Source organism: Bufo bufo, chromosome 1 (assembly GCF_905171765.1).
Source record: "Bufo bufo chromosome 1, aBufBuf1.1, whole genome shotgun sequence".
In the NCBI taxonomy this organism is placed as follows: domain Eukaryota; kingdom Metazoa; phylum Chordata; class Amphibia; order Anura; family Bufonidae; genus Bufo; species Bufo bufo.
The window spans coordinates 253,073,630-253,092,516 of record NC_053389.1 but is presented as its reverse complement, the minus strand read 5'-3'; the positions used below and the strand labels follow the sequence as shown (position 1 = coordinate 253,092,516).

The window sequence follows — 18,887 nt, the reverse complement described above, 5'->3', positions numbered from 1 at the left end:
TATATGAAGACATCACTCAACATGAAACCTCCATGTAGTCTTGTTTTTTGCTATATTGCCCCTGGTGTATATATGTATTAATTTTTCATTATATATATAAAAAAAACTTTTTTATTATCTTTTTCTCTTGTATATGATCTTGCGGACCGGACTTGTACAGTTGTAGATTTAATTCCTATAGATGTTCATTCATTGGGTGATGTGTGACACTTAATTGTGCCACACCCCGCCATTACTAGGTCCTCTGTGGTATACTGGGTATTCCAGGTTAGTAGGGCTGTTTAATATATGACCCATATATGTGCCCGAGCAGGGGAGGGCTGGCAGCCTTAGTCCTGGGGGGCAAATCCAGTCAAGTGGCCCATTTTTGGCCCCGCCCATTATTAAAAGCCCCTCCTACATTTAATAGGCCACTCCCAACACACACTGTACAGCTGACATTCCATAGTTGAGGCCTGTCTACACATCATACGGAGAGGGGAGGCCTGTCCTGGCTGCACTGCCTGCTTATACAACAAGCTACAGCCAGAACGCTCCTCCGCTCTCCTCCCTCCCCTGGTCCTGCTCAAGCCCTGTGGTTCCCCCCACCATCTGTCACCCGCCCGTGGCCTGCTGCCCCCCTTGACCGTCCTCACCCCGCTCTGAATCCTCCTTCTGCAAATGGCAGGGGGGAGCCAGAGCATCTCCTCTCCTACATAGCGCCCCCTACCTCTTACATCCAGTGATGTCACCTTTGTTGTAGACGTTCTCTTTCCTCATCTTCTCCATTCAGACCAGACCGCCATGATGATTTTTCTGCCATCTCCCGTCTCTGCAGAGATTGAGAAACAGACATTAGTTTCCTGCCACCCCCAATACTATACTGCAGAAACAGTCCCCCTGGGAATACTACTACCACACAGATAATGCCCCCAATACTGTACCTGCTATGCCCCCAATACTATACTGCAGAAACAGTCCCCCTGGGAATACTACTACCACACAGATAGTGCCCCCAATACTGTACCCGCTATGCCCCCAATACTATACTGCAGAAACAGTCCCCCTGGGAATACTACTACCACACAGATAGTGCCCCCTTAAACAATGATTGGCACACAGTGCTCTAAAAAATAACTGCGCTCAGACACTAATAGTATAAAGATAATGTCCCCCAAAAATAATTGTGCTAAGCTGATACTATGCCAGGGTGCCCCCAAAGTAACAGTGCCCCCCAAAATCCCACCAATAGAAATAATTCTCTGCCAGAGCACACATAGTAGTAATAATGCCCCTATAGTGCCCTAGTAATCATGTTCCTCATAGCCCAGTAGTAGTAAAGCTCCCCATAATACCCCCTAGTAGTACTAATTTTCCCTATAATATGACAGTACATGAAATACCCCCGCTTAGTGCCCGCAGTTGAGCTAATGTCCCCATAATGTATGCCAGTATAAAATACCCCTATATAGTGCCCCAGTAAATGCACTCATACTGCTCCTCTCCCCCTTCCCCATAGTGTCCCCCATAATATGCCAGTAAAAAAATGCCCCTTAGTATCCCCAGCAGATGCCCCTATAGTGCTCCTCTCCCCCACAATGTGCCAGTAAAAAAAATTCCCCTTCTTAGTGCCACCATATGCCCCAATAGTGCTCCACTCCCCCATAGTGCCCCCAAATAATGCCCCATAGTGCCGCTCTCCCCTATAGTGCCTGCCATAATGTGCCAGTAAAAAATGCCCCCTTAGTGCTACCAAATGCCATAGTGCCCCCCATAATGTTCCAATACAAAAGGCCCCTTTAGAGCCCCCACTTCCCCATAGTGCCCCCAAATAATGCCCCTATAGTAACACCAGATGCCCCATAGTGCTGCTCTCCCCTATAGTGCCCCCCAGAATGTGCCAATAATTAAAAAAAGCCCCTTTAGAGCCCCCAGATACCCCCATAGTGCTCCTCTCCCCCATGGTGCCCCCCCATAATGTGCCAGCAAGAAATGCCCCCATAGTGCCAGCTCCTCCAATAGTGCCAGCTCCCCTCATAGTGCCAGCTCCCCCCATAGTGCCAGCTCCCCCCCCCCATAGTGCCAGCTCCCCCCCCCGCATAGTGCCAGCTCCCCCCCATAGTGCCAGCTCCCCCCCCCCATAGTGCCATCCCCCTTATAATGCCAGTTCCACCATAGTGACAGTTCCCCCATAGTGCCATCCCCCTTATAGTGCCAGTTCCCCCAAAGTGCCAGCCCCCCCCATAGTGCCACCCCCCTTATAGTGCCAGTTCCCCCATAGTGCCAGTTCCCCCATAGTGCCAGCCCCCTTATAGTGCCAGCTCCCCCATAGTGCCAGCCCCCCCATAGTGCCAGCCCCCCATAGTTCTAGCTCCCCCCATAGTGCAAGCCCCCCCATAGTGCCAGCTCCTCCCCCATAGTGCCAGCCGCCCCATAGTGCCAGCCCCCCCATACTGTCAGCCCCCCCATAGTGCCAGCTCCCCCTATAGTGCCAGCCCCCCCATAGTGCCAGCCCCCCCATAGTGCCAGCTCCCCCTATAGTGCCAGCTCCGCCTATAGTGCCCTCCGCATAGTGCTAGCTCCCCCAAAGTGCCAGATCCCCCCCCCATAGTGCCAAATCCCCCCCATAGTGCCAGCCCCCCCTATAGTGCCAGATCCCCCCTATAATGCCAGATCCCCCCCATAGTGCCAGATCCCCCCCATAGTGCCAGCCCCCCCTATAGTGCCAGATCCCCCCCCATAGTGCCAGCTCCCCCTATAGTGCCAGCTCCCCCTATAGTGCCCCCCCATAGTGCTAGCTCCCCCAAAGTGCCAGATCCCCCCCATAGTGCCAGCCCCCCCTATAGTGCAAGCCCCCCCTATAGTGCCAGATCCCCCCTCCCATAGTGCCAGATCCCCCCCATAGTGCCAGATCCCCCTATAGTGCAAGCCCCCCCATAGTGCCAGATCCCCCCGCAAAGAAGAAAAAAAAAAAAACACTAATACTTACCTCCATCAGGGGCGATGCAAGCCTCTTCTGGCCTGTGTCCCTGCTGTGTGCTGCCGGGCTCAGGCGTCGCGATGATAATGATGTCATCGCACTGCCTGAGCCGGCCTCTGATAGGCTGCAGGCATTAGTGCCTGCGGCCTATCAGAAGAACAGGGGAGGGACACGCCTCTCCCTCCCCTGCCCCACAGCACACAGCACGGCCGCAATGACATCCAGGGCCGCGCCGCCTGTGGTGATGATCGGCGGTGCGGCCCTGAAGAATAAAAAAATAAAAAAAATTTAAGACGGGCGGCCCAGCGGCCGTTTATTTAGGGCGGCCTGGGGGGCAATTGCCTCCCTGCCCCCCGGCCCAGCCCGCCCCTGTGCCCGAGGATGGGGTGATTGGGGAAGGGGGGCATTGGACATTTCCCTGTTCCTCATGCCACATGGGGCACGTTTCCCGGTACACCCCGGGAACGGTGCATACCTATGACTTACATCCATGGACACACAAAATACTTCCCTTTGTGTGGTTACCTGTATGCGACCTGGAATGTAGTGATAGAGGAATGGGGACGCGGGAGTGTCCCTTTTCCTCAATTCACATGGGGGTTTACATGTACCTCGGCTAACACTGAGGACGGTGCCCTTTTAGAAATTCCTAGGTTTGCGCTATATAGGATGATCCCAATTATTAAACTTAAAGAGGACCTTTCATTACAATAAAAAATCTAAACCAAGTATGCTGACATGGAGAGCGGCGCCCAGGGATCTCCCTGCACTTGCTATTATCCCTGGGCGCCGCTCCGTTCTCCCGGTATAGGCTCCGGTATCTTCAGATTTTTGGCTCAACTGGGAGGAGCCTGCTATTGTTCTCCTGGGCGTCTCCTTCTCCCAGGCTGTAGCTCTGGCCAATCGCAGCACTCAGCTCATAGCCTGAGAGAAAAAAAACTCTCAGGCTATCAGCTGAGCACTGCGATTGGCCAGCGCTACAGCCTGGGAGAAGGAGACTCCCAGGAGAACAAGAGCAGACTCCTCCCGGTTGAGCCGAAAATCTGAAGATACCGGAGCCTATACCGGGAGAACGGAGCGGCGCCCAGAGATAATAGTAAGTGCAGGGAGATCCCTGGGCGCCGCTCTCCACGTCTGTATGCTTAGTTTAGATTTTTTATCGTAATGAAAGGTCCTATTTAAAGGACCGTTTAACTCATTTATATTGTGTTAACACTTATGTTCAATCCTATCCGCTCGTTCATGCGCAATCAATTAGTTACGCACAGACCGCCATGCTGGGCATGGGCAGGGACCTGCTCTACATACTGTGCATGCGCGGGACATGTAGAGGTCTCGCGGTAGCCTGTTACTAGCTGGCGCAGGCGCATTGTACATCATGGGACGCCGGGTTGCTTTACACATGGCTGGAATCATAGTGGGTGTTTGCCCTCAATTTAATTTGAATTGACCATTTATCACTAACATATGTGCACTTTATTAATCAATTATATATTGATGTGTCACAAATATGAATTTATTATGACTCACTGTATATTTATGGAGGATATTGAATTGGAATATGAAATTTTACACTTTTATATGAGATTTACATTTTAAACCACGACTCTTTTTAATATAATCATGTTGATACACTAATTGAGAATAATCGTGTGAAATTTGTACACAGCCCTAGGCTACTTTTACACTTGCGGCAGAGGAATCCAGCAGGCAGCCCCCCGCACCTGCTGGATCCGGCAAAATGTATGCCACCTGATTGCATTTTAAGACTAATCAGGATCCTGATCTGTCTTAAAAATGCATTGCAAGAACGGAACTGTCTGTCCGTTTGTCATACGGACAAACGGATCCGTTTCGATTTTTTTATCTTTTTCCCGATCAGTCAAAAAGACTGAACTGAAGACATCCTGATGCATCCAGAACGGATTACTCTCCATTCAGAATGCATGGGGATATGCCTGATCAGTTCTTTCCCGGTATTGAGCCCCTAGGACGGAACTCTATGCCGGAAAAGAAAAACGCTAGTGTGAAAGTACCCTAATATAAATGTGTGTTTAGAGCACTTTGTTCACTGCTTGACAAAGGCTCCATTGAGAGAGCTGAAATGCTGCATTGCTGTTGGGTGTAATTAAAGATCCACTTTTCTTCACTTGAAAACCGGATTGCTGCCTTTCCATTTTTTTTTTTTTTTACAATTGGTTGTTTTTCTGTCCAGGAACTTTTTGGGGAATTGCACCTGGCATTTTGAAAGTATGCTGCTGGGTAATTTTTTCTTTTATATATATATATATATATATATATATATATATATAGGGCACAGCTAAGAGGCACTATATACAGGTGGCACAGAGCATGAGACACTATATACAGTGGATATAAAAAGTCTACACACCCCTGTTAAAATGTCAGGTTTCTGTGATGTAAAAAAAACGAGACAAAGATAAATCATTTCAGAACTTTTTCTACCTTTAATGTGACCTATAAACTGTACAACTCAATTGAAAAACAAACTGAAATCTTTTAGGTAGAGGGAAGAAAACAACAAAAAAAAATAATAATAATGTGGTTGCATAAGTGTGCACACCCTCTTATAACTGGGGATATAGCTGTGTTCAGAATTAAACAATCACATTCAAAATCATGTTAAATAGGAGTCAGCATACACCTGCCATCATTTAAAGTGCCTCTGATTAACCCCAAATAAAGTTCAGCTGCTCTAGTTTGTCTTTCCTGAAAGTTTCTAAGTCGCATCCCAGAGCAAAAGCCATGGTCCACAGAGAGCTTCCAAAGCATCAGAGGGATCTCATTATTAAAAGGTATCAGTCAGGAGAAGGGTACAAAAGAATTTCCAAGGCATTAGATATACCATGGAACACAGTGAAGACAGTCGTCATCAAGTGGAGAAAATATGGCACAACAGTGACATTACCAAGACTGGACGTCCCTCCAAAATTGATGAAAAGACAAGAAGAAAACTGGTCTGGGAGGCTACCAAGAGGCCTACAGCAACATTAAAGGAGCTGGAGGAATATCTGAAAGTATTGGCTGTGTGGTACATGTGACAACAATCTCCCGTATTCTTCATATATCTGGGCTATGGGGTAGAGTGGCAAGATGAAAGCCTTTTCTTACGAAGAAAAACATCCAAGCCAGGCTACATTTTGCAAAAACATATCTGAAGTCTCCCAAAAGCATGTGGGAAAAGGTGTTATGGTCTGATGAAACAAAGGTTGAACTTTTTGGCCATAATTTCAAAAGATATGTTTGGCCCAAAAACAACACTGCACATCACCAAAAGAACACCATACCCACAGTGAAGCATGAAGGTGGCAGCATCATGCCAAGGGGCTGTTTTTCTTCAGCTGGAACTGGGGTCTTAGTTAAGCTAGAGGGAATTATGAACAGTTCCAAATACCAGTGAATATTGGCACAAAACCTTCAGGCTTCTGCTAGAAAGCTGAACATGAAGAGGAACTTCATCTTTCAGCATGACAACGACCCAAAGCATACATCCAAATCAACCAAGGAATGGCTTCACCAGAAGAAGATTAAAGTTTTGGAATGGCCCAGCTAGAGCCCAGACCTGAATCTGATTGAAAATCTGTGGGGTGATCTGAAGAGGGCTGTGCACAGGAGATGCCCTCACAATCTGACAGATTTGGAGTGTTTTTTCAAAGAAGAGTGGGCAAATCTTGCCAAGTCAAAATGTGCCATGCTGATAGACTCATACCCCAAAAGACTGAGTGCTGTAATAAAATCAAAAGGTGCTTCAACAAAGTATTAGTTTAAGGGTGTGCACACTTATGCAACCATATTATTTTATTTTTAGATTTTTTCTTCCCTCTACCTAAAAGATTTCAGTTTGTTTTTCAATTGAGTTGTACAGTTTATAGGTCACATTAAAGGTGGAAAAAGTTCTGAAATGATTTATCTTTCCATCTCATTTTTTTTGCATCACAGAAACCTGACATTTTAACAGGGGTGTGTAGACTTTTTATATCCACTGTATATGAGTTTCAGTGTTGACACTATCTGTAGGGGGCACCGAGCATGTGACACTATTTTCAGGGGGCATAGTATGTACCATGACAGTATTCAGGAGCATAGTGTATGGTGCTATTATATTAAGGGCACAGCATGTGGCACTAAGAAGAGTTTGTCTTAATATATAGGGTCCGATGTGTTGGCAAAGCAAGAAATTGAAGAGATCTAGTCAGCAAAATCTGCAGAGAAAGGCCTCATGCACGGCGGGTTGGCAATCCACGGCCGCCGGTCGTGTGCACTACGCATCACGGATGGGGACCCATTCACTTGAATGGGTCCGCAATTCCGGAGATACGGAACGGAACACCAGAAGCACTACGGAGTGCTTCCGCGGTGTTTCTTTCCGTTGTTCCGCACCGCAAATAAATACATGTCATTTTTTTTGCGGTGTGGACAGACCACGGACCCATTCAAGTTGAATGGGTCCGGCCCACTGCACGGATGTTGCCCGTGCATTGGGGACCGCAATTGCGGTCCCCAATGCAAGGAACGGCCGTGTGCATGAAGCCAAAGGTTGTGGCTGGGGGATGTCATCATGGTGGTCTGAACTGGATGGCCATACGCGGAGCTGTAGTTTCACATTGAACAAGCTTGACAAGGGATAACCTGACTATTCAAATGGTATCTGTATTGAACCTTTTCAAGCTGGTGATGGATAAATGTCCCACATTTGGCTCTAAAGCTGTGTTTATGTACTGATGTTAATGCTGGCATTGTATTTATGCAAGGAGCTTGGTTCTGGTGCTGTATTTTTGTAGAACTTGGTTTTGGGGTGTTGGCTGTATTTGAGGTATTAGCATGGTTCTGGATTTATGGACTATGCCTATCATAGTTCTAGTGTTGCAATTATGTAGTGCTCATGGTTCTGGTGCTGTATTTATGTCCTATGCTTAGTTTGTGTTTTAGTTATGTTTATTATTTTCATTGTTCTGCTTCTATTAACCCCTTCAGGACCCTGACATTTTTTTACCTAAAGGACCAGGCCAGTTTTTGGAAATTTGACATGTGTCACTTTTGCCTCATGCACACGACCGTTCCGTTTTTTGCGGTCCGCAAACCGCGGATCATCAAAAAACAGAAGCCGTCCGTGTGCCTTCCGCAATTTGCGGAATGGGACGGGCGGCCCATTGTATAAATGCCTATTCTTGTCCGCAAAACGGACAAGAATAGGACATGCTATATTTTTTTTGCGAGGCCACGGAACGGAGCAACGGATGCGGACAGCACACTGAGCTCTGTCTGCATCTTTTGCGGCCCCATTGAAGTGAATGGGACCACAACAACGGTCGTGTGCATGAGGCCTTTATGTGATAAGAACTTTGGAACGCTTTTACTTATCCAAGCCATTCTGAGATTGTTTTCTCGTGACACATTGTACTTTATAATAGTGGTAAATTTCAGTCAATATTTTTCATTTGTATTTTTTTTAAAAATACAAAATTTACAAAAATTAGAAAAATTCGCAACTTTTCAAATTTCTATTTCTCTGCTTTTAAAAACAGATAGTGATAGCTTATATAATAGTTATTACTTTACATTTCCCATACATCTACTTTATGTTTGGATCAATTTGTGAATGCCATTTTATTTTTTGGGGATGTTAGAAGGTTTAGAAGTAAATCTTGAAATTTTTCTGAAAATTTCCGAAACCCACTTTTTAAGGACCAGTTTAGGTCTGAAGTCACTTTGTGGGGTTTACATAATAGAAACCACCCATAAATGGCCCTATTTTAAAAACTACACCCCTCAAGGTATTCAAAACTGATTTTACAAACATTGTTAACTCTTTAGGTGTTCCACAAGAATTAAAGGAAAATGTTGATGAAATTTCAGAATTTAACTTTTTGGGCAGATATTCCATTTTAATCTATATTTTCCAGCAACAAAGCAAGGGTTAACAGTCAAACAAAACTCAATATTTATTAGGGTACATTCACACGACCGTGTGTAATCCTTTCCGTTTTGCGGTCCGGAAATAACGGAACCGTCTGTCCGCATTTTGTGGACAAATGACTTCTGTTTGTCGTACGTTTTTTATGGACTGCAAAAAACGGAAGGAAATAAAAAAAGAGAGAGAGAAAAAAAAAATTAAGGCCTTCAAAAATACAGAAACAGATGACATACGGAAACCATTCCGTATGTCATCTGCAATTTGCGGATCCATTGACTTGAATGGGGCTGCGGACTGATCTGTGCGGATAATAGTAGTAAAAGCTTCATATTTTTGCGGACTACAAATGCGGAAACACGGATGCGGACAACATACTGAACGTTGTCTGCACATTTTATTCACCCATAGAAATGAATGGATCAGCATCTATTCCGCAAAATACGGAACAGATGCGGATAAAATTATGAGGTCGTGTGAATGAGGCCTTACCCTGATAATGTAGTTTACAGAAACACCCCATTTGTGATCGTAAACTGCTGTACGGGCGCAAAAGGAAAGGAACGCCATATGGTTTTTGGAGGGCAGATTTCACTGGGATAATTTTAAGCTGCTGTCACATTTGAAGACCCCCTGATGCACCCCTAGAGTAGAAACTCTAAAAAAGTGACCCCATTTTGAAAACTATGGGATAAGGTGGCAGTTTTGTTGGTAATATTTTAGGTTACATATGATTTTTGGTTGCTCTATATTACATTTTTTGCGAGGCAATGTAACAAAAAAATAGCTGTTTTGGAACCGTTTTTATTTTTCGTTTTTTTACAATGTTCATCTGTTCATATTCTAAAAGTCATTTTTTTTTTTTAGGGGCTCATTTTTTGGGGGATGAGATGAGTGTTTGATTGGTACTATTGGGGTGCATATGACTTTTTAATCGCTTGGTATCACACTCTTTGTGATGTAAGGTGATAAAAAATGGCTTTTTTGACACCATTTTTATTTTTACTTTTTTTTACGGTGTTTACCTGAGGGGTTAGATCCTGTGAAATTTTTATACAGCAGGTCGTTACAGACGTGGCGATACCTAATATGTATACTTTTTATTTATTTATTTAAGTTTTACACAATAAAAGCATTTTTGAAACAAAAAAATCATGTTTTAGTGTCTCCATATTCTGAGAGCCATAGTTTTTTTTGCCCAATTGTTTTATGTAGGGGCTCATTTTTTGCGGGATGAGGTGACTGTTTGGTCCTACTTTGGGGGGCATACACCTTTTTGATAGCTCTGTGATGCACTTTTTGTGATGTAAGGTGACAAAAAAAAAAAAAAAAAGATTGTTTTAGCACAGTTTTTATTTTACTTTTTCTACGGCGTTCAGGTGAGCAGGTGGATCATTTCATATTTTTATAGAGCTGGTCATTACGGATGCGACAATAGCCAATATGTCTGGTTTTCTTATTTTTTTTACAATTTTATGTGTTTTATTTTGGGAAAGGGGCTTTAAACTTAATTTTTTTTTTTTTATTATGAAAAATACTTTTTTTTTTTGCTCCACTCTGGGACTTTTAAATTCTAGGGTCTGATCCCCTCTGCAATGCACTACAATACAGCCTAAGGGGCTGGACCTCACAGGCTTCCGTAGAATGCAAGCCACGATGCAATGACGGGGACCCGATGGAGATGCGGAGGGCATCCGTACCCTCCGCAAACCCTCTGCCGGCTCTGTTCCGCTGATGTAAGGCGCAGGTCTTCTACAGGTTAAAGATCAGAAAAATGGAAAGTAATAAAGCTTTTTTGAAGCCAGCCTAAGGCCCCTTTCACACGGGCGAGTATTCCGCGCGGATGCGATGCGTGAGTTGAACGCATTGCACCCGCACTGAATCCTGACCCATTCATTTCTATGGGGCTGTGCACACGAGAGGTGATTTTCACGCATCACTTGTGCGTTGCGTGAAAATCGCAGCATGTTCTATATTCTGCGTTTTTCACGCAACGCAGGCCCCATAGAAGTGAATGGGGCTGCGTGAAAATTGCAAGCATCCGCAAGCAAGTGCGGATGCGGTGCGATTTTCACGCACGGTTGCTAGGAGACGATACGGGATGGGGACCCGATCATTATTATTTTCCCTTACACCATGGTTATAAGGGGAAATAATAGCATTCTGAATACAGAATGCATAGTAAAATAGCGCTGGAGGGGTTAAAAAATTTTAAAAAAAATTTAACTCACCTTAATCCACTTGCTCGCGCAGCCCGGCTTCTCTTCTGTCTTCATCTTAGCTGTGTGCAGGAAAAGGACCTGTGGTGACGTCACTCCGGTCATCACATGATCCATCACCATGGTAAAAGATCATGTGACGGACCATGTGATGACCGGAGTGACATCACCACAGGTCCTTTTCCTGCACACAGCTAAGATGAAGACAGAAGAGATGCCGGGCTGCGCGAGTAAGTGGATTAAGGCGAGTTAAATAATTAATTTTTTTTTTTTAACCCCTCCAGCACTATTTTACTATGCATTCTATATTCAGAATGCTATTATTTTCCCTTATAACCATGTTATAAGGGAAAATAATACAATCTACAGAACACTGATCCCAAGCCCGAACTTCTGTGAAGAAGTTCGGGTGTGGGTACCAAACATGCGCGATTTTTCTCACGCGAGTGCAAAACGCATAACAATGTTTTGCACTCGCGCGGAAAAATCGCGCATGTTCCCGCAACGCAGCTGCACCTTTTCCCGCAACGCCCGTGTGAAACCAGCCTAAGAGTAAAACTAGTATTTAGGGGATGTAATTATAGTGCTGCGCGCTCTGTATATCTCTCCCCTTCTCTCACTGCATAGTGAATGCGCAATCCACACATATGATGCACATATAGGCCTATAATTAAGTTATACATGCAGGGAGTGTTTTTGAGTAGGTATATGTGTAGATATACTGGCTGCACATAGGACTGCATTTTCACTGCAACAGGTTCCCTTAAACCCCTTATCATCTCATACATTGGGGGCATATCGCTAGAATATGCCTCCAGTGTCTGATAGAATAGGTCCTAGAGGTGGGACCTGCACCTATCTCTAGAATGGAGACTGCAAAGTTAAGAAGAGTGGACCATGCATTCACAGCCGCCCTCCATTTATTCCTTTGGGAGTGGCGAAAATAGCAGAGCATGCTGCTTTCAGAAGTATCATAGAAATGAATGGAAAGCGCATCACGCAAGCGCAGCCACCACTTTATTCACTTCTAATAGCCGAGCCAGTGCTCATTTTTGGCATTCTAGAGATAGATGCATGTCCAAAGACCAGCACCTAATGGCAGTTGCTCAGAAGCTGAGCAGGCACCATAGCTGCCAGGTGCCTGCCGTTTTAAACAGCAGACACCCAGGGTCATTCTCTGTGATTGGAGATAATGCCAGTCACGGACATTTAACCCATCCGATGCCATGGTCTATTGCGTCCACGGCATCTCAGCAGGCTTTCCCCGGGAGGAATGCGCTCCCAGGGCCTGAACAGCAACTCCATGCTAAGTTTGGCTATTTGGTTTCTATGGCAGCCTCAGGCCTTGTGAAAGCTCTGAGGCCTGCCATAGTGCTGTTTCTATGGAGTCCTGCCTGTGGCAGAGCATTTTAGGAACATATTGAACCTCTCATAAACTGCAGGGTAAAATCATTGCAGTCTACGGGAAAAGCAATCACACGATCGCATGTTCAATTCCCTTAGGAGGACTTAAAAAAAAAAATATATATATAAAATACCTACAACTTCAAATCACCTCTTTCACCATATTAACATGTTAAAGGGATTCTGTCACCTCGTTTTAAGTTATAGAGATGCGGACATGCACGGCTAGATCCGCAAAATATACCTGTCCTATAGGGCTGTGTGCTTTCAATGTAAATGATTTTATAGACATGTAAATGATCCTGGTAAGGTGCCCAAGGGGCTGTACTAACCTTCTTGGTGCCCAGCCACGCCCCCTGTGGAGGAGCCCAGCACCGCCTGCATCCTCCGAATCTCCTCCTTGCTCACAGTTAGATCGCCGTAATCTCGCGATGCGCGAGCTCGTGCATGCGAAGTGCCGGTATAGTGTTCCTTCCCTGTGCTGGCATCAGCCTCAGGGAAGGAACTGCGCATGCGCGAGCTCGCGCATCGCAAGATTACGGCGATCTAACTGTGAGCAAGGAGGAGATTCGGAGGACGCAGGCTGTGCTGGGCTCCTTCACAGGGGGGCATGGCTGAGCACCAAGAAGGTTAGTACAGCCCCTTGGGCTCCTTACCAGGGTCATTTACATATACATACATTTTAAATCATTTTTTAAACACATTAAAAGCACACAGCCCTATAGGACCGGTATATTGCGGACATGCTAGGGGCGATCTAGCCGTGCATGTCCGCATCTCTAGAACCTAAAACGAGGTGACAGAATCCCTTTAAGGACCCCGGACGAGAATGCTCGTGCACTCTCGCCCTGCGGTCCTTCCTCCCCCGCTGGTGCTGCGATCAGCAGCAGATATCCGGCTGTTACTGACAGCCGGATCCCTGCTGCATCCACCAGCATCGGTGATAACGCAGATGCCGGTGGATTAACCCCTCATATGCCGTGGTCAGCAATGACCGCGGCATATGGGAGGTTTGCACTCCCTCACCTCATCCATCAGGTCCCTGCGGTGCTGTGGCGGGGACTCGATGGTTGCCATGGCAGCCCCAAGCCATTCCAAGGCTTGGGGCCCGGCATGTACAGAGGCCTAAGAGGCCCAGCCCCCAAGCTGGGTCTCCTAGGCAAGAGTTAGCATCTTAAGACACCAACAGTTCAATACAGCACAATACAGATGTATTGTGCTGCATTGAAACAGGGATCAGACCTTGTAATGTTGAAGTCCCAGAGTGGGACAAATAATAAAGTGAAAAAATAAAAGTTTTACAAAACAAATTAAAAGTTTCAAGTAAAAAAAAAAACGGCTTTAAAAGCAAAAAGTATAATACCAAGCGATCAAAAAGTCATATGCACCCCAAAATAGTGCCAAACCGTCATCTCATCCCGACCCTACCTAAGACAGTCGCCCAAAAAAAAAAAAAAAATGGCTTTCTGAATATGTTTAAAAAAATGCTGTTATAGTGCAAAACTTAAATAAAAAATAAAAGAAAAATATGAATATAAAAATATCACATGACCTAACCCCTCAGGTGGACACTGTAAATTTTTTTTTTTTAAAAGGGTGTCAAAAAAGCAATTTTTTGTCACCTTACATCACAAAAAGTGTAATACCAAGCGATCAAATAGTCATATGCACCCTAAAAGAGTACCAATCATACCGTCATCTCATACTGAAAAAAATGAGCCCCTAAAAAAACTATGGCTTTCAGAATATGGAGACACTAAAAAAATTATTTTCATTTTAACCTGTTGCGGACACATGACGTACCGCTACGGCATGATGTCCCGGTACTTAAGGACACATGACGTACTGGTACGTCATGTGTAGTTCCGATGACCGCCGCCCGGCAGTGATCGGAACATGGTGCCAGCTCAAATCATTGTGGTTGTGGTGGTGCCATCGGGTGGCGGTGGTGCCATCGGGTCTCAAGTAAAAATAAACAAAAACATAATTTTTTCCTCCTTGCTCACAGTTAGATCGCTGTAATTTCCCATCGCGAGATTAAGTTAAAAAAAATTGGTAAAAATTAGGAAAAAAAATAAAATAAAGTTTACATATTAGGTATCGCCGCGTCCGTATTGACCGGCTCTATAAACATATCACATGACCTAACCCCTCAGATGAACACTGTAAAAAATAAAAACTGTGCTAAATAAACAATTTTTTTGTCACCTTACATTACAAAAAGTACATTGTTTCAAAAATGAAAACATTGTGTAAAACTTACATAAATAAATAAAAAAGTATACATATTAGGTATCGCCGCGTCTGTAATAACCTGCTCTATAATATCTAAATATATATAAATATCACATATATATATAATATATATAAATATCACATGACCTAACCCCTCAGGTGAATACCGTAAAAAAAAAAAAAAATGCGCCATTTTTTGTCACCTTACATCACGAAAAGTGTAAAAGCAAGCGATCAAAAAGTCATACACACCCCAAAATAGTGCCAATCAAACCGTCATCTCCTCCCGCAAAATCATACCCTACCCAAGATAATCGCCCAAAAACTGAAAAAAACTATGGCTCTCAGACTATGGAGACACTAAAACATGATTTTTTTTGTTTCAAAAATGAAAATCATTGTGCAAAACTTACATAAATAGAAAAATAGTATACATATTCGGTATCGTCGCGTCCGTGACAACCTGGTCTATAAAAATACCACATGATCTAACCTGTCAGATGAATGTTGTAAATAACAAAAAATAAAAACGGTGCCAAAACAGCTATTTCTTTTTACCTTGCCTCACAAAAAGTGTAATATAGAGCAACCAAAAATCATATGTACCCTAAACTAGTACCAACAAAACTGCCACCCTATCCCATAGTTTCTAAAATGGGGTCACTTTTTTGGAGTTTCTACTCTAGGGGTGCATCAGGGGGGCTTCAATTGGAACATGGTGTCAAAAAACCAGTCCAGCAAAATCTGCCTTCCAAAAACCATATGGCATTCCTTTCCTTCTGCGTCCTGCCGTGTGCCCGTACAGCGGTTTACGACCACATAAAGGGGTGTTTCTGTAAACTACAGAATCAGAGCCATAAATATTGAGTTTTGTTTGGCTGTTAACCCTTGCTTTGTAACTGGAAAAAAATTAAAATGGAAAATCTGCCCAAAAAGTGAAATTTTTACATTGTAACTCTATTTTCTGTTAATTCTTGTGGAACACCTAAAGGGTTAACAAAGTTTATAAAATCAGTTTTGAATACCTTGAGGGGTGTAGTTTCTAGAATGGGGTCATTTTTGGGTGGTTTCTATTATGTAAGCCTCACAAAGTGACTTCAGACCTGAACTGGTCCTTAAAAAGTTGGTTTTTGCAAATTTCGGAGAAATTTCAAGATTTGCTTTGCCTTGTAACGTCCCCCAAAAATAAAATGTCATTCCCAAAATGATCCTAACATGAAGTAGACATATGGGGAATGTAAAGTAACTATTTTTGTAGGTATTACTATGTATTATAGAAGTAGAGAAATTGAAACTTGGAAATTTGCAAATTTGCAAATCTTTCAAAATTTTTGGCAAATTTGGGATTTTTTTTAATAAATAAAAATGTTTTTTTTTTTTTTACTCCATTTTACCAGTGTCATGAGAGGTTTTTTTTCTCTCAGGCTATGAGCTGAGCGCTGCGATTGGCCAGCACTCCAGCCTGGGAGAAGGAGACGCCGGCAGGCTCCACCCAGTTGAGCTGAACATATGAAGATACCGGAGCCTATACCGGGACAACGGAGCGGCGCCCAGGGATAATAGTAAGTGCAGGGAGATCCCTGTGCGCCGCTCTCCATGTCTGTATACTTAGTTTACATTTTTTATTGTAGTGAAAGGTCCTCTTTAAGGTGAAAATGAGCCCGGTCCCTACGGGGTTAAAGTGCTTTATTATGTAAAACTGAAACAAACAACCCAAAAATATTTTGGTATTATCGTGTCCGTAACAACCTGCTCTATAAAAATACCACATGATCTAACCTGTTAGATGAACACTGTAAATAAAAAAGGTGCCAAAACAGCTATTTTTTGTTACCTTGCCTCACAAAAAGTGTAATATTGTGCAACCAAAAATCATATGTACCTTAAAATAGTACCAAAAAAACTGCCACCTTATTCCGTAGTTTCCAAACTGGGGTCTTTTTTTGGAGTTTCTACTCTAGGGGGGCATCAGGGGGGGTCTTCAAATGTAACACGGTAGCTTAAAATTATTCCAGTGAAATCTGCCTTCCAAAAACCATATGGCATTTCTTTCCTTCTGCGCCCTGCCGTGTGGCCGTACAGCAGTTTATGACCACATATGGGGTGTTTCTGTAAACTACAGAATCAGGGTAATAAATATTCAGTTGTGTTTGGCTGTTAACCCTTGCTTTGTTAGCAGAAAATGTTTTATTAAAATGGAAAATCTGCCAAAAAAGTGAAATTCTGAAATTTCATCTCCATTTTCCATTAATTCTTGTGGAACACCTAAAAGGTTAACAAAGTTTGTAAAATCAGTTTTGAATACCTTGAGTGGTGTAGTTTCTAAAATGGGGTCATTTTTTGGGTGGTTTCTATTATGTAAGCCTCACAAAGTGACTTCAGACCTGAACTGGTCCTTAAAAAGGGGGTTTTGGAAGTTTTCTGAAAAATTTCAAGATTTGCTTCTAAACTTCTAAGCCTTGTAACGTCCCCAAAAAATAAAGGGGCATTCACATAGGGGTGGGCGATATAAATTTGTGCCACGATATGGATTTTGTGCATATCGCCGGACCGCGATATGACCACTGAGCGGTAGTGAATGATCGCGCTCTCTGCGCGCACCATATTCTCCTGAGCCGGCACAGTGGAGGAGGGAGTCCCTCCCTCCCCACTGTGCGCGGCTGCCGCTGCCCACTAATAAGAACAGAGTAGGAGGAGGAGGGGAGGGACTGTGGCCACTGCGCCACCAATGAATGCCTGAATACCAACGTAGCGTTCATGTGCCGGCAATACCCCGGCCTCAGTTGAGGGGTTAATCGCGCGGATCACAGCGTCCTGTCAGAGGTCGGGTGCCAGGAATGTTCTTCAGTCTCTGCATTGGTGGCAGTGGGCAGTTCCGATCGGAGTCCTAGCCGGTCGCTCCTTCTTCTGTCTGTGCGGCGCATTGCTAATGCTTATAGCATTAGCAATGCGCCGCACAGACCTATGAGAAGAAGGAGCGCCCGGCGGCCACGGCGCACGTGAGTATAATGCTGCTCACTAACATACCATGGCAGCCAGGACTTCAGTAGCGTCCTGGCTGCCATGGTAATCGATCGTAGCCCCAGCATTACACTGCTGGGACTCCGATCGGAACTGCCCACTGCCACCAATGATGGGGGAGGAGAGGGACCCTGTGGCCACTGCCATCAATGATTAATACTGGGGAGGGAGGGGGGGTGGATTTGAGTTACCAGAGGGGGCTGATAAGAGGGAGAGGCTGGGGGGCACATGATAGGCTGGGGGGCGGATCAGGGGCTTGGGGGCTGATCAGAGGCTGGGGGGCGGATCAGAGGCTGGGGGGCGGATCAGAGGCTGGGGGGCGGATCAGAGGCTGGCTGAGAGAGTAAAGTCCTATTCACCCTAATAGAGCTCTATTAGGGTGAATATGACAAGGGTTCTAGCCCATAAGGAGGTTAATAGTTATTAAATAAAAAGTAAAAAAAAAAAAAGTTTAACCCCCCCCCCCCCCAAATGTAGAAAACAATATATTGCGATATATATCGCATATCGTACACACTAAAAATTATATCGCAATATAGATTTTAGGCCATATCGCCCACCCCTACATTCACATAATGATCCAAACATGAAGTAGACATATGGGGAATGTAAAGTAATAACTATTTTTGGAGTTATTACTATCTATTATAAAAGTAGAAAAATTTACATTTGGAAATTTGCTACTTTTTCCAAATATTTGGTAAATTTTCTTATTTTTTTTTTATAAATAAAAATTACATTTTATGACTCAATTTTAACACTATCATGAAGTATAGTATGTGACGAGAAAACAATCTCAGAATGGCCTGGATAAGTAAAAACGTTTTAAAGTTATTACCACATAAAGTGACACTGGTCAGATTTGCAAAAAATGGCCTGGTCCAAAATGGCAGGGTCCTTAAGGGGTTAAAAAGAAACAAAAAACGAAATAAAGAACATAGGCACTGCGGCATCCTAACATACACAAACAAATTATAATCCTATTTATCCTGTACGGTGAACGCCGTATCGGATAAAGAATGATAAACATGGGCGACCCTTAAAAAATGTAATAATTGAAGCAAAACTATATAAATGTAGCATCGCTGTAATCGTACTGCCCCGCTGTGCCTGTACA

The 18,887-nt window shown here is 44.1% G+C and overlaps 1 protein-coding gene across 2 annotated transcripts in view; it reads right to left on the bottom strand.

Annotated features, from left to right (window-relative positions):
* The window catches only part of LOC121005778 (E3 ubiquitin/ISG15 ligase TRIM25-like), a 965,623-nt gene that overhangs the window by 341,976 nt on the left and 604,760 nt on the right, over nt 1-18,887 (bottom strand). The window lies entirely within an intron of this gene.